We start from the raw sequence: 17,196 nt of genomic DNA, 5'->3' as shown, positions 1-17,196 counted from the left end.
TTGGATTGGAACCTTAGGATCAGTGTTCTAAAGAGCTATGCAGGTAATTATAGATGCAACCATGGTTAAAAGCCACTTAATAGGAAGATGTGTAATCAGTTCACACTGGAGGGATCACTGAGCTGGAAGGTGTGAGGGCACTGGGCAACTGCTCTCTTCTGCAGCTGGTATTTGTTTGGTGACCTGGGAATGACTTGGGAATAAACAAGAGTTTCTTCCTCCACTGGTCAAACAGTGTCCACAAGAGTAAATTTGAATGTAACTACAGTAAATATTAACTGGGATGAAAATCCCAGCTGTTAACATGAGCACATTTTCATTGTTACAAAGATCTCTCCTGGGTTTCTCTGAGCTTAATGTGGTGTGGTGGCTGGGGAGAGTAAAGAACGATCCCACCTGCATGCAAGGCTCTGTGGGGACCCTCTCAAGGCATGTGGGTCATAGGTGCTCTGAAGCCACTCATGAAGCTACTCTCCACTCTTCATTGTGGAGGAATAATTGTCACTGTTGTGTCTATATAGCCAAGAGTGATGAAAAAACAAACAAACAATCAGCAAAGCAACCCAAAGCACAAATTCTCTATTTCTTTCATTCTACAGACAAAAAACTAAGTGTCACTTATAGCCTGAGATAAAAAAGGATTTTTTTTATTGAACAGTTTTATTCTGTTTTAGAATAAAAGCCTTGCTTTAAGATTGTGAAGTGTACTCAGGTATGCCATGCTGCCAGTTTTTGTTGGGGTACAAAATGCTCCAGTCAGTGACTCAGAGGGCTGGGAAAACGCATGAACTCATACTTTCAGAGCAATTGGAACTAGTATTTACAGTTTTCTTTCTTGAAATTCGCCTGGGACATCTCAGTCTAACAGGTGTTGTCACAGTACTTGCTTTGATGCTCTGAATGCCTCAGAAATGTGTTCAATATCATGATTTGTGGGTGCTCTAAAAGGTTTTGTTGTTAACATGCAAGCAAACAGCACTAAACGATATTATCTAAACTATGGCTGCCAACTACTGGATCTTAATAATGAAACGAAATTACAAAACATTGCCTCGTAGAGCTATATAAAAGACATAAAATTAAAATAAAAAAATCAACCAGCTTTAAATATTCCAATTCTCCTACAGTGCAGTTTCCACATCTTTATCACTACTGAATGTTTTAAGGAGAAAGTTAACAACAACAAAAAATCAAAATAGATAAAAATATTTAAATCTTTGTATCCTTTTATTCCATGACCTTCATAAAAACACAAAAGTGGCCAGATTTCTTCCACTAGTGCTTAAAATATCAAAAAGACTCACAAATAGTTTATAATTAGCAATGAACTCTATACTGAGTCATCTGCGGGTCACAGGCCCAAGGACCAGTGGTGCTGTGTGTTACAGGTTGCCAAAATAATTCCTCGCATTCTGAATCCTCTTGAAATATGATGGAATGAGTAAAGGTATCATGACTAAATTCCAGGCATAATAGCGAAAGCAGTTTCATTGATGCCTAGTTTTAAAGTTCTAAAAAAGGCAGGAGGATTACTTATTTGAAAATATAGCTAAGTATATTCTCATCTTACGATTATTTACATTTGTATACTGAAAATACTGATTATTTGGACAGATCTGTGATATGCCGTTTGCTACAAAATGAAATTCTTACAATGAGCATGAATAATTTATCTCTTTTCGATAATGAAAGAATGTATCAAATCTTCATTTATGTTCCAAACATTAAAAAACAAAATAAAAAAATTTTAAGCCTGGAAAACTAAGAAAAAAAGACCCACCCATAATTCTGCTGCTCAGCACATCAACTTCTACAAGGACATAGTATGTTTGCTGACTTTAAAATGTTTATTCTTTAAAAAATTAGTTGCTTTTTATACAGCTATACAAAGTTCTTAATGTTTCTTTGGCAATGGAATACAATGAAATTTTATAATTATATAAAAAAGTTACCTTTGCCTAAGAAACAGTATTTACTGTGTGTACATAGTTGACTGACAAAATTCTCTACCATCCAGCACCCTAATTAACTGATGAAATAAGCTACTTCATATTACAGGATTCCCCAAAAGGAAGGAGGAAAAAGATACACACACATGCACACATACGCATACACACACAACCTTCTGTGGCTCAAAACACAGTATCATGGCCCTATGTGCTGGCAACTTGCAATTGCCAAATACAATTTAGTGATTAAAAAAACCTTTCAGTGATGAAAAAATACTTGTAAGTCCCACTGAGTACTGCTTTAGTTTAACTATACATGAGAAATTACTTAAGCTTCGGCTATTCCAAATATATTTAATGCTCATGTTGTAAGATGAGCCTTTCACCCCAAAAAGTAACTGCATTTTATCTTTGAAATTAAGTGGAAAAACAAACAAAAAAACTAAAAAACCCAGTGCTAGTGACAAATGTACAGCGAATTCACTTCTTCATTCTTTGCAAAGACTGAAATCAATTTTCAGGACCATGAAGAGCTAGAAATTCACCTATTTTCAGAGACTTGTTTGTAGACTATGCAGCAACTTTGTTGTCTTTCCTACATTCAAAGTCTGCAAACTCCCGGCCTCCATGACCTCCTCTGAATCTACGATGAAATCCTCGAGGGGCAGTGAAGGTACCACCTCTGCCGCCACCACACCCTCTGCCACCACGGAAACCAAGACCTCCTCTGCCTCTGTATCCCCCATGACCACGGTTTGGACGAAGTGGGATTCCAAATGTTTTAGCATTTAATCTTTCTTCAGCTCAGGTTGGTCTCCATTCTCTATTGTCATCACAAGAAATATTATCAAGGAAGGATTTAATTTTGTCATAATAGCAATTAGGTCCAAGTGGATCTTCTTCATCAGCATTTCCTTCACTGTTTTGAGTATCAACTCCTGGGTCTCCTTTATCTTCACCATTTATAGGCTTCTGCTGTTACTCAAGTTTATCATTTAAGCTTATGAAACTCTCTGTCAATCTCTTCCTGTTGAATTGTGCATTTGCACTTTCAAAGTCAAAGTCTTTCTCAAATTTCATTGGCCCACCTCGCCAAATGTCAAATCTTCCCCTGCCACCCCGATGGAGCTGAAGAAGCACCTGGAGCTACTTGTTTCTAGTTATCATTTCTGAGTTGCTCATTTTCTGGCCTTGAAACTTTGTGTACTTCAGCTCGCCTGTGCTCCTGATTCTCTATTGCTTTTTGGCTGGTAGATGGCAAAGGCCTGGTTGATACAGGACTCTTTCTCCCAACAGGTGCTGGAGCAGGTAATTGGGCTGAGGCGCTCTGCACTGCTTGTTCCATGGTTGGGCTTTTTCTCAAAGAATCTAACTGAGGGCTTGAATGACCTTGAGATAACTGTGTTTTTACGGCTCTTGTATCCTGTGTAAAGGCAGAACCAACCACACTACTTTGGGGTAAGGTACCACTGTTTGATGTTTCTGTTACAAAGGATGTCAAAGAGCTTCCAGCAACACCAACAGCACCAAACTGCTGTCCAGCTAAGGAACTTGGACTGAACTGACTGTATGTGGGCATCCTGCCGAAAGGCTCATAAGAACCTATGGACTGGAATGAAGAAGTCAATGAGCCTAGTGAGGATTGAATGATAGCTGGGTCTTGAGGCAAAGAACACTGTGGTTTTGGTGGCTCACAAACAGTGAGGTCTTTAATGTCACTCTCATGGAACATAACGTATTCAAAGACTTCATCTTGAGATGGTATCGGACGATCTGTTGGTCTGTCTTCTGTACCAAAGGATCAAACTTTGGCGAGGGCTATGGTGGAGTTTTCGGTGTCGATGGTGTAGAGGATGCCCTCGTAGTGGATCTCTGCCTTGGAGATGAGGCTGATCCTGCTGCCGATGTAAAGGGTGCCGCCGCCCTGGGCCGCTCGCAGAGAGGCAGATCCCACGCCGCTGTTGCCCACTCTGCATGCCCTCTTGCTCCGTCAGGTCAGCGCCTACAGCAGCCGCTTCAGACCCAACATCAAAAAGGAATTTTCTTTATAGCAACCGACAAATATACTGAGTTAGAACTATTTCAGAATAAAGTCCTCTAAAGGACAAAGTGTATTTGTGATACACAACACTAGTTCCTAGTCTTGCTGAATTCTGCAACCACAAATTGCCAGAGTAACTCCAGAGGCTAGTAGAAAGCTTGTTTCATGGAAAGCTATGTATATATGGACCTTTCTGTCCCTGTGCCATCTCTGTCTAGTTACAGGAACCAGAGAGATAAGCTCCCATGTTATAAAGTCAACAGTGGCCCTCTTATTTACTTGCATGACCACAAAGTAACCAAGTGGCAGAAAACAGATGTGGAATCAAAGGACAAATGCCATGTAGTATTCAACCCAACCATGGTGAGCTCAAATGTGGCCAAACAACTTACAGAACTTTCCCAAGCAGAGCTTTTATTGCTCACTACCATCACCGTGTGGGCAAAGGGAGAGCAGCCCCTCAAAAAAAAAAAAAAAAAAAAAAAAAAAAAAAAAACAGTTTAAAAGAAAATGAATTGCAACACTTTAAAAATGTTAAAGGATGCTTTTTATTGATTTTAGTGGAGTTCATAAAAAAAGATGAAAATAAGCAATGTCGAAAATAGCAAATTTGACTGTAACTGTAGTAAATATTCACTGGGATAATAATCCTGTTAACATGAATATATTTCCATTGTTACAAACATTTGGTTTAAGTTAATCCCCAGAATATATTACTGCCAAAAGGAATCTCATTGACAAGAGCTAATGCATTAGTTACTCTTAAAACCATCCCCCTTGAACTGTTGACTTACTGGTAGTGTTCGTCATGGAAAGACTATTTTTATTACCACTGTCATCAAACTCAGTGAAGTTCAGAGATATTTGCTTGTAGTCACTACAGCTTATTCCTTTGCTGATTAGAGTCAACATGTGTGAACTAGAGGTTTGGGTGATGCCACATTTCTATCAGATGACAATGTGATTGTGATTGGATCGGATGAAAGTGTTTGGCTGGACTTCCAGTCCAGATTCTTTCAACTAAAGCCAGCAGTCAAGAAAGCAGAACCAAAATGCACAGTGAACTCATTTTAAAATGTTCTTATATAAACAGCTTTGCTTGGAAGTGCTAAGGGTGAGGGTGATAGGTAGAGGTTATTTAACATTTCCCTCCAGCTTCTTAGATACTCCCAGCCTCAGATTTGCAAATATCTCTCAACATTTCAGAACTGTAAAGGAAACACAAATTAGGAAGCATCACCAGAACTCTTTTAAATCTAGCATTTAAATAGAATAATGTAATACGTTAGAAAGATTTTTGTCCAAAAGAGATTTGAGAATGTAGGTTGAGCCCTAGTTCCATCATTAAATAACTTTTGGCCAAGTTGTTTCCTATCGTAATCAGTAAAATGAGAGAGGTCTAGTATAACCATGGCTTGCAAACGGGTTTTTTCAGGACCCTTCAGGAAAGGAGTGGTTGGGGGAACTCTAACAAAGTATACTGTTTGTCTTAGGCATTGAAGCTTTTTTTGTTTTGTTTTTGTTACTGTTTTCTTTCCAACTTTTATTTTAGGTTTAGGTTCAGGGAGTACATGTGCAGGTTTACTGCATGGGTAAATTGTGTGTAGTGGGGTTTGGTTTACAGGTTACTTTGTCATCTAGGTAACGAGTCTAGTATTTGAAAAGTAGGAGCTTTTTTTGAAGAAAGATATCTGTCATCAAAAAATTTCACAAAGGATTTTATTAGATGCCCTTTAAAGTCTCTTTAAAGAATGGATACTTTGAATTCACAACAGTAAATTCACAGCAGTTATTTCTAAACGGTTTTTTGTGTGTGTGTTTGATTTTTGAGACAGAGTCTCTGTCTCCCAGGTTGGAGTGCAGTGGTGCGATCTCAACTTACTGCAACCTGCAATTTTTGTGCCTCAGTCTCCCCAGTAGCTGGGATTACAGGTGTGCACCACAACATCTGGATAATTTTTTGTATTTTTAGTAGAGACAGGGTTTCACCGTGTTGGCCAGCCTGATCTCAAACTGCTGGCCTCAATCGATCTGACTGCCATAGCCCCCCAATATGCTGGGATTACAGGCGTGAGCCATCCCACCGGCCAGTTTCTAAACTTTTCGATAAGCAATAGTTTCGAAACTTTTTGCATCCTAATTAGTAAAAATACTTTTGCCATGCAATTCCAAAATTGCATGATAAATATTAAATTTTAAGGTAAATAATACATTTATTTTATAATGACTAAAACATTTAATTATCAAAATTAATACCTTTATTACTTAACATTGTTAATATTAACATTAAAAGTTTTACTGAAAGTAATGGCATTTGAATATGTTACCTGATTGGTTGGTCATTGTAACTGCATAGATCTTGCTAATTTTCTACTACCACAGTAGGGCTTATAGTTGATCTTCAATATTAATGGCTGTACTTTCTGTTGGGACTTGCAAACACATATTAAATAAATGATCTCCAGCTTTAGGATTTTCTGAATGATTCACACAGTCACAAGATGTTGGAAGATGGTAAATGTATTGTTTTTAATTCCAGACAAAAACCACTCTGGTTCATTTAAGCAGGAAGGTTTTTATTAAAAGATTTTAGACACTTTACAGCTCTCTGGGAGGACCAGAGAACTGGGCTTGGATGCTTCACATAGCAACTAGAAGAAATGCCCTTCCACAGCATAGGACTGGCCTAACCAAACACTGTAGCTATCCCTGCTTACTTCTCAACATGAATGATGCTTAGGACAGAATGACAGAATCTCTAGCACAGTGTTGCCCCAGGAACTCCTGCTGTCTCTGCCTCTGGGCTTCAGGGAGGTCCACTTGCCTCTAGAGACCACTGAGTCACACTGATCATTCTGCCTCCATATCTCTGCAAGTTGTGTCTGCTGTTAGACTATTTGGTGAGACTAACTGCAATGAAGAGGGTGGGTCTAGCCATGCTGTTTGCCAACAAATCCTGATAAGGAGAAGGGCCATACTGGGTAACATGTCTGGTAATTGAAGAAAGAGCTGCACCCCTTTAAGGAGGGGCCAAAGTCCAAGAAGGCAAAGCTTGGCTGACAGCCTGGTCTGGAATCAGTCTTTGAGTGGTTCTGAACTAGAGGGTAGAATGGGCACCAGGGTTTCTGGGCTAGAAGCAGGGCCCAGCTTCTAATGAATGGCTTGGTTGCAGTAGGCCAGATAGGCATGCCAGAGTCAGTATGAGGGATGTTAGAAGCAAGGTTCAGCCTCAAGAAAAGAGAATAACAAATAACGAGTTAGGAGACCACTGTTCTCAGCCAGCCAGTTTGGGTTCAGGCTTAGAGGACAGAGAGCAAGTTAGACACAGCAAATAAGTGTGAGCCAAATGTTCAAAAGATGTCTGGAAGCTTAAATCCACTTAAAGCCCAATTTTGATTCTGGATACAGGAATAGCCATCTACTACCAGACTCTTATCACTGGGGAAAGGAGCTTCCACCATTCCAATCTTTAGAGGTTTCAGAACTTACCTGGCTATAGTGATTCCTACCAGACAGGCAAAATGAAAGCAATGCTTATTTACTGCTGCACAATAAATCACCCCAACATAGTGGTGTAAAACAATAATCATTTTATTGCACTCATGTGTCTCTGCTCCACAATATGTGAGACCTCAGCTGGAAAGACTCAAATGCCTGAGGAGAACTCAAAACGCTGGGATTGAACTCATCTGGGGACGTCTTCACTCATCTACCTGGCTCCTATGCTGGAATAGGTCAAAAACTGGGTTCAGCTGTGACTATTGGCCAGCGAACCTAGTGAGGGCTGTCTTTGTGAATTGGGCTTCTCCCAGCATGTCTGCTGGGTTCTGAGCTGAAGCACTCAAGAGGCAGCCCGCAGAGAGAAAATGTTCCAAGGAACCTAGGCAGGAGCTGCATGAGCTTTTATGGCCAAACCTTAGAAGTCATATAACATCACCCTGCACCATTTTATCGGTTGAAGCAATCACAAACCCATCCAGATGCATGGAAAGAAGACATAGATAGATCCCATGTCTTGATGGGAAGAATGTCAAAACATTTGGGTCCATGTTATGAAACTGCCACTAAGAAAAATGAAGTGAAAGAGAAGAGCTCAAAAACATATTAGTTGCATATAAATATTGACTAAAACTTGAATAGCCTAATTTAGTTTATTTAAAGAAAAAAACATATTGAAGACTTACCATGTAACAAGTACTGTGCAAAGGGCCTGGGATACAGAGCTAAGCCCCTCAAGGAGCTTACAATACACTGGAGAAAACAGACGTACATGCTTTACTGTAACTGAAAGTCAAATGAGAAAATTGAATGAAGACAGATAGTATAAGAGTGTTAGGATAATCTACGAAAAGGAATAATTAGCATGGTGAAGAGGCCATGTTGTCTAAAAGAAGATATGTGAGGTTGGAAATTGGTCAGACCTTAATCTGAATGCTACCTTCATCATTTGTTAGATTGAACCATGCCAAGCTTTGTTGTGGGTAAAAAACTAGTTGACTCTCAGCAATTTAATGTGGCTCAATATACTACTACCTAGGCCACCTCAAAAAGTTATTTTACTTCAATCAGTTTCTTGATTAGTAAACAGGGGTAAAAATGTCATAGAGTTATTTGCAAAAATAAGGTAACATAGGCAAAATGCCAGTATAGTACTTAGCACAGGGTAAGCACTTAATAAATAGTTGTTGGCCGGGCGCGGTGGCTCAAGCCTGTAATCCCAGCACTTTGGGAGGCCGAGGCAGGTGGATCACGAGGTCAAGAGATCGAGACCATCTTGGTCAACATGGTGAAACCCCGTCTCTACTAAAAATACAAAAAATTAGGTGGGCATGGTGGCGCGTGCCTGTAATCCCAGCTACTCAGGAGAATTGCCTGAACCCAGGAGGCAGAGGTTGCGGTGAGCCAAGATCGCTCCATTGCACTCCAGCCTGGGTAACAAGAGCGAAACTCTGTCTCAAAAAAAAAAAAAAAAAAAAAAAAAAAAAAGTTGTTGTTGTGTGATTCTACTTATAAGTGACACTCAGTCCTGCCTTTGTTTTGGGACTCAGAGATTTCTTTTAAGTAAAAAGATTCAAGAAAAAAATTGAAATTCTCTCACAGCAAATCATCACAGATTGTTTTCAAGTCTAGACTTTCCAATATTTTTATGGACTAAATAATCTGCAATCCTTCCCTTCACAAATCACTGAGGCATTCTGCTTAATAACTAATCAATGCTCTTTAAAAAAGTAAGAAAAGTCTCTGGGGCCCAACACAATGGAAATCAAAATCCTGGCAGCCTATGGTTGTGAAAGGGGAGATAATAGCCTTAAGAACTCAGGGCATAGGTTTCAAAACTCATGGAGTCAGGACATAAAGCTCTGGGACGAACATGAGTTAGGGAGATAAGAACTGATACCGTTGCATAAATCTGGGTCTCATAGAGCTACATAGTCAATGAAATGCTGGTCTAGAAAATCATCAGCTCACTAGAAAAAGAAATAACAAGGAAGCTTCTATCTCATCTGGCCTCTGGGTTAAAAAAAAAGTGTCCCTTTACAATTCTTTCCAACAGGCCTATCACTTACATCTGTGGTTCTAATTACATTTCCTCCATAGTTTGGGAAATGTCAGGCTGATAAATTAGTGAAAAAATTGATAACACTCAAGCATCTAAGAAAAGCAAAGGTAAAATCATTCTGAAAGGATAATGTCAAGTAATTTTAAACATGATTTCCACAGAGAAAATCTTGTTAAAGGTGAACTCACAACTTAAAATTCTAAAGTATGGAAAAAAAATTTTCCTGAGCAATCAACAAACAGAAGGATTAAAAAGATCCCTAGAAACTTCAGATAATAGAGCTGTCAGATAAAAGAAATATATTTGAAATGTTTAAAAACTTAAACTGGCCAGGCGCATGGCTCACACCTGTAATCCCAGCACTTTGGGAGGCAGAGGGAGGCAGATCGCTTGAGCCTAGGAGTTCGAGACGAGCCTGGCCAACATGGTGCAAACCTGTCTCTACTAAAAACACAAAAATTAGCTAGGCATCATGGTGCAGTCCTGTAATCCCAGCTACTCAGGAGGTTGAGGCAGGAGAATCACTTGAACCCAAAAGGCAAAGTTTATAATGAGCCAAGATCATGCCATTGCATTCTAGCCTGGGTAAAAGAGCAAGACTCTGTCTCAAAACCAAAACCAAAACCAAAACCAAAACCAAAACCAAACCAAAAAACAAAAACAACCCAAAAACTTAACTGTAAGATTAAAAAATAAGACAGTGTGAAAAGATAACAGGCACATTTTAAAAAAGAATCATACATAAATTATGGAAATTTAAAAAATAAAGATGAAAAATTTAATTGACAGTTTGAATAGCTTATTAGATAGAGGTAAAGTGAGAATAAGAGAACTTGAGTATAAATTTGAAGAAATTATTTAGAAGTTAGCACAAGATAATCTATGAAAGAGAGGCTAATAAATACAGAAGATAGAGCAAGAAGATCTAACATATATCTGAGCAGAAAACAAGAAAAAAGAATTGAGAGGGTGAAGAAAAAGCAATATTTAAAAATGTAATGGCTGAAGATTTTCTCAAATTGTTTAAAAATTAGAATCCTTACATTTAGACAGTACAATTTTTGAGCAAAATATGCCTTAGCAGTGGCAGACAAGAAGAGTTAATACAAATATCCCCTCAAGGAATTTATAGTCTATGAAGAGAGATGATAGAGATACAGACAAAACCAACATGTAAAACTGAGATGCCATAGGAGATCATGACTGTGATGGCGAGAGATTGTTTTTCCACTTCAAAGAACATATCAGAACTTTATGGGAGGAGGTGATGTTTGTCTTGAATCTTAAGAGATGGATAGTCTGAACATGTGAAGAAGATGTGTAATTCACATCATTGCCTGCTTAGTCTTCCTAAGGCAAATTCTGATATTGTCATTCTCCTGTTCAGAATCTTCAGCATCTCTCAACTATTTTCAAGATAAAGTCCCCAAATTTTGCCATTCATTCTAAGCCATCATGGCATGTGTCCAACCCATCTTTCCAAACAGATTTCCAATAAAGTTGCTTCTTGAATCCCATAACATAGGCTGCCCAAAGTCCTTGCTGCTTCTGTGTACATCCGTATTTCCCCATCTCTCTTGCTATTTCCCCAATGTAGAATACCTTTGAATGAGAGGCAGAAAGCTGGGGCTTTATCTTGACAATAACTGAGGGATCTTGAAAGTGGTCGTAGAAGAAAGACACCTTCAGAATAGTGCCTCAGGAAGATTAAGCAGGCAGTGCTGTCTCGGGTGGATTAGAAAAGGAGGTTCCTGTGGCTAAGTAGCCCTTGCTGCTTGCTTGCATGTTGCCCCACTCTGGGAGGCACAAGAGACACCAGATTGCCCAATTGGTTTGGTGAAAAAACCTGCATGATAGTTGATTCTGTAGAAATTTTGGACACAAAAGTTGTGAAAAGCTCAGGAGAGCATTAACAGAACAGAAACAGATGCATCAAAATATCATTCACCATTTTGGCTTCTCTGCATTGGTGCTTCCACTGCAGCTAGAATTGAAGCTGTCTCCTAGAGTCCTTAAGAATAGCAAATGTGCTTATGAGTTCAATGTCTCCAATTTCAGAGTTCCAGTTCCATGTCAAACAGCTAAGTGAAAACCTGGATATGAGTTAGATGGTGATTTTTTGCTGATAAACTATTACTTCTAAATGGGTGTAAGCACAGACAAATTTTAGAATTCTTCTTCTTCTTTTTTTTTTTTTTTTCAGAAGATAGTCTTACTCTGTTGCCCAGGCTGGAGTGCAGTGGCATGATCATAGCTCATTGCAGCCTTGAGCTCTTGGGCTCCCACCTCAGCCTTCCAAGTAGTAGGACTACAGGTGTGCAGCACCATGCCCAGCTAATTTTTTTGTAAGACAGAGTCTCGCTATGTTGTGCAGGGTGGTCTCAAACTCCTGGGCTGAAGCAATCCTCCTTCCTTAGCCTCCCAAAGTGCTGTAGTTACAGGTAGGAGTCACTGCACCCAGCCCTAGAATTATTCTTCAGTTTCTCTGTGCAACAGAGAATTCTTCCCATCATAAAAAGTGTATTTTTCAAGAGTGTTTATAGAGTTGATTTGGACAGCTTACTATCAAAACCCAGTACAAGAGCTGACATTTTCTAAAATGTTTGAAGTCCCAATCTTATATTCCTGGTTTCTAGTATATCTACATGAGCCCTCAAAGTAGATAATTCAGTTGATCATCCTACCGTTTCTTCTGTGTACAATTGAACTGTACAGAAATTGTTTCTTTCCCAATCCCAGAACGGTGGTATGCTTCCTTGTCTTAATCTTTGAAAATGGACTTTTCATTATAAAACATTTGCTATGGGACATGCATCATCATTTAAAAAAACACAGCTTTACCTCAATAGGTATGTTTCTGGGGAAAGTGAGTATAAATCAGATTTTTGTAAGTCAAATCATATTTTAAGCGTCTCAGGGGAACTCATTATTTAATAAACTAGCACGAAGCGAATAATCACATTGTGGTGTGGCTTTTCATAAAACAGGGCACACCTGTATCACACTCTGTCATGGCTATAGGACTTCACTCCATAGCAGAGTTTGAGGGTTGCCAGGTCTGCCTTGGACCTAAGTCAAGGGAATTAAGTTATTGAGTACTGAGGATCTTGTTACAAGGAAGTCTCATTTATAAGCTGTCTCAGCATGGATCCTATAGTTTGTGCTTTAAAAAGACGTGGAAAGTCTGCTATACTTATAAGTTTAAAAGTATATTTGGCAAATTAAATTGCTTTATGTCTATATTTTCTCATGTCAACCATAATCACTTGTTTGTTTGAGTACAGAATTTAAAAGTGGGTGTTAATTTTACAAATCTTTTATTTCCTGGCATTAATCTAGACTTAGTAAATAATTTCGTGTATTGAAAGTAAGGGCAACAACCAGATTTATGGAAGTGAAAATTTAAAAAACACTGAACAAATTTAAAAGCGAGTAAAAATAATTTTAAAAGAAAGGAGAGAAAGAGCACTCACTCCATTAAAAGCTGCTTTCCCTTTGAATTGTCTTTGGGGCTTCCATCTCACAGGGAGAGAACATGGTAATATAAAAACATTACATGTCTTCAAATACTGACTCTGTATATGTTGTGCAATCATAAGGCCACAGAAAGAGCAATACATCTGTCAGTGAGTCTCACTGGCCCTCAGCATGTGGCCCAGGTCCTCTTGCTACAGGCTGACTGGGAGATGGTCAGGACTCTCCTGGTATGAGATGAACTGAGTATAGTGTTGACTAATATAAAACTGAATTGTGAAAGCACAAGCACACAAGAATCCCTGAAAAATACATAGTTGGCCGGGAGTGTTGGCTCACACCTGTAATCCCAGCACTTTGGGAGGCCAAGGCAGTGGATCCCGAGGTCAGAAGTTCAAGATCAGCCTGGCCAAGATGGTTAAACCCCATCTCTACTAAAAATACAAAAATTAGCCCGGCATGGTGGCGGGCACTTGTAATCCCAGCTACTCAGGAGGCTGAGGCAGAGAATTGCTCTAACCAGGGAGGCAGAGTTTGCAGTGAGCTGAAATTGCACCACTGCATTCCAGCCTGGGTGACAGAGCAAGACTCCCTCTCCAAAAAACAAACAAACAAACAAACAAACAAACAAACAAACAAAACCATAGCTAAGGGGCTGGGCACAATGAGAGGCTAAGGCAGGCGGATCACCTGAGGTCAGGAGTTCAAGACCAGCCTGGCCAACATGGTGAAATCCTGTCTCCATTAAAAACACAAAAATTAGCTGGGCCTGGTGGTATGCCCCTGTAATCTCAGGAGGCTAAGCCAGGAGAATGGCTTGAACCCAGGTGGCAGAGGTTTCAGTAAGCTGAGATGGCGCCGCTGTACTCCAGCCTGGATAACAGAGGGAGACTCCGTCAAAAACAAAATACAAAAAACAAAACCATAGTTAAAACTATTCTCTCTCTTTCTTCTCTCTCTCCCTATCATTTCTTCTCTCTCTTCCATCACACACACACACACACACACACACACACACACACACACACACACACACACCCATTTAAACGGAAATGTTAATATCTAATTGCACCAGCCAGTTCTATATATATCAAAGTCCTCAGGCTTCAGCTATTTGAGGGAGCTGTTGGCTGACCAAAGGGAACATGTCTTCTTACAGATGGGAACGGGAACAGCAGTGTCTAAGACCACCGATTCTCTCTCTCGCTCTCCTCTCTCTCTCTCTCTCTCACACACACACACACACACACACACACACACACACACCCTTACCATTTTGTAGATTACAAAACATTAAAGCTTGGAGCTTTAAACAGCTCCATTTATTAAATGTCTATGATGTAGCAGGCACCATACTAGGTGCTTTGTATACATTATTTTAAATCATCACAAGTATTCTGCAAGATGTACATACTTATTCTAATAATACAGAGGAGGTAACTGGGACTCAGAGAGGTTCAGTAATTTGACTAAGGTTACACACCTGGAAAAGGGGAGGACTGGGATTTGAACATCCAGTGGTTTGATACTTAAGGTCTTTCAACTTCATGGCTTCCAAAGCATTTTTATATATTAATCCTATGTGGGAAGAAATGACTATTTCCATGCTGCAGATGAAAAAACAAAGTGGAGAATCAAGGCGTAATCTCTTTCAAGATGTCCACAGCTGAAAGAGGAAGGAAGATATGTAACCAAAAAACTGTAATGTTAAGGAGGGAGAAATAAAAGCCATAGACTTGGCAGCAAAATACTGAAGGGGGCTGGGGCGTGAGGAAAGTGGCGGGAAGGGATGTCAAGCAGACCAGAATCTAGGAAGCCTCACCGGTGGCATTTGGCCCCTAAGCGCAGTGGTCAATGGATATGAGAGTCTAAGCTTTCTGCAGTGAGCCAGAGGAGATGTAGCTTTTACATGGATAGGTTCATTGACTCCATCCTCCCCCGTGTCCACGGCAGAAAGCAAGATTTGAAATGAGGTTCAGTCACAGAGGCGTCCTGATTTACGACAGAAGAAAGAAAACCTGGCTAGGCACCTTCTGTTGCAGTGCATCTTCGACTTCAGTGTTCTAGTGAATCACTTGTTAAAATGCCAGTTTTGATTCAGCAGGTTTGGTTGGGGCCTGAGATCTTGAGTTTCTATTGAAATCTTGGCGATGCTTGATGTTGCTGGTCTGGGACCACACTTTGAGAAGCATCTGCGTCACCTAGGAGCCTGTAGAGAAATGTTTGGGCTCCACCCCAAGCTTACCAAATCAGAATCTGCCTTTTAACAAGATACTCAGGCGATTCGTATGCACATTACACTTTGAGAAATACTCTTCCAGGTAATTCTTTTTTTCAGTAGAAGGGACCCCAGGAGGTCCAGACTTCCCAGGGTAACGCTCACGAGCAGTCTGGTTTCTTTCCGGAGCTCAAGTTCCCACAGGGCAGAGGTTTGTGCCCCGTGAAGTTGCTTCTCCTGATCCTAAACCAGTAGCGGCTCCGGGAGTTTGCTCGCCTCATAATCCTCCTTGCTGGGTTCCTTTCCACCCCAACCCGCGCCTCCCCGGGGCGCTCCAGCTGTTTCCCACCCCCACGCCCAGGCGGCTACTGTGCACAGCTGGAGCCCTAAGCGGCGGGAGCACCAGAGCTGCCGCGGCCGAGGAAGCCAGGCGAGGGCGCCGCAGACTAGCCTGTGCGGGAGGAGGCCGCTCCGAGTCGGGAGAGGGCGGCCAGGGGAGCGCGAGCTTCGCCTCTGGTGCCAATAGGCACGGCCCTGGCGCGGCCCCACATTCCCACACCGCGGGAGCCTAGGCTTGCTACCTGGGAGGCGGCGCCCATCACCCCAACTTGCATTTCATAAACCCTTCGGGAAATAGTTCCTCAACCCCATGGGTTAGTAATCAGCCCGAGGTTCTCTCGAAAAAACTGCTGATTATAATCCCAGAGCTGGGCGGGGGCCTAGATTTTAAATCGACTATTTAATGTCATCATCATCATCATTATTAAAAGCCAGCTACACTGACCGCTCCCCGCTTCGCATTCCTTATATACACATCAGAAGTTAGAGGGGAGGATGTTGAAGAACTAGGGGGAGGGAGCAGGATTGTAAAACGGAATGATCTGCTAAGAAATCCGGGACCGAAAACGCAATTCACAAAACGGCGAGTTTTACAAGGTAGAGAAGGTGACCGGGGAGAAATCTTGGAGCCGACGAACCCCAGCTGCGCGTGCTCGCCTGAGCCGGCTGGCCCGGAGCGCGCCTGGTTTGGGCCGCGTCGCTCTGGCAGCGCGAGGATTTCGCAGGAAGAGGAGGCTGTTCCGTGTCTCAGGCCCCGGCGTCGAGACGCGGTGGAGACCGTTGCCCGCAGCCGCCTGGCGACCCTTCGGCCCGCGGCACCCTTTCCCTGGCTACACGCAGAAACCAAGCTGGCCCTGAGCTGTCGCCTCACCGGCGTTCGAAGCGCGCATTTTTCTGCAAGCTTCCCTTTTAGGGCAAAGCGTAGCGGACCATTCAAAGTTAACACCTTCATGCAGCTGCTGCTGCCTGGATGTGCGCTTATATGTGTATGTGTGTGTGTTTCTCCGACAATGTAAGACAACAGGTAGTTTTAACATTTATTAAAGCCTACGTGTTCTGTCTCGAGGCTTATCGGGTTTGTTGAAACTTTTGTGTGTGTGTGTGAGTGCGCGCGTGTCTCCACCCTCCTCTTGCTCCCCCAGCCCCACCCCCCACACCGCCTGTGCAGGGCGAAGTAGTCCTATATAGCGATGATAAATATCCCTGTTGATCACTTGATTGATTACCTCCCTGAAAGGTCACGCGGGCTCGCAGTAATTTCCTTTTGCCTAAGGCTCCCTTTTCACTTTTACTCTGGCACGACAGCTCCGAGTACACGGGATCTTTATTTTTTATTTTAACCCCTAAATGCAACCCCTCCCGAAAACAATGCAGGCAAGAAAAATCGAATAAAATCAACTCGAGACCTTTTCGCTCACTCTCAGCCTCCCTCCCCATCTTGCTCCATTCTTTCTTGTCGCCCCCGCCCCCTCCTACTTCAGCCCCCCTCCTCAATTCAAACGTATTCTGGACACTATTTAATAGATGAGTGTCTTGCAAGTAAACTCAGGCGTCCCTTGGGTCTGCATTTCATGTCTGTGACTCTCTCCCTTTCTCTCCTGTGGACTGAAAATTC

At 41.4% G+C, this 17,196-nt stretch overlaps 1 pseudogene; it reads right to left on the bottom strand.

The window, feature by feature from the left end:
• Positions 1 to 3,079: 3,079 nt before the first annotated feature.
• On the bottom strand, positions 3,080 to 16,533 carry LOC101039551 (protein LSM14 homolog A pseudogene; annotated as a pseudogene).
• Positions 16,534 to 17,196: the final 663 nt, after the last annotated feature.

Source organism: Saimiri boliviensis, chromosome 9, assembly GCF_048565385.1.
Source record: "Saimiri boliviensis isolate mSaiBol1 chromosome 9, mSaiBol1.pri, whole genome shotgun sequence".
In the NCBI taxonomy this organism is placed as follows: Eukaryota; Metazoa; Chordata; class Mammalia; order Primates; family Cebidae; genus Saimiri; species Saimiri boliviensis.
The sequence above is the reverse complement of the archived record's forward strand: the minus strand, read 5'-3'. Positions and strand labels throughout refer to the sequence as shown.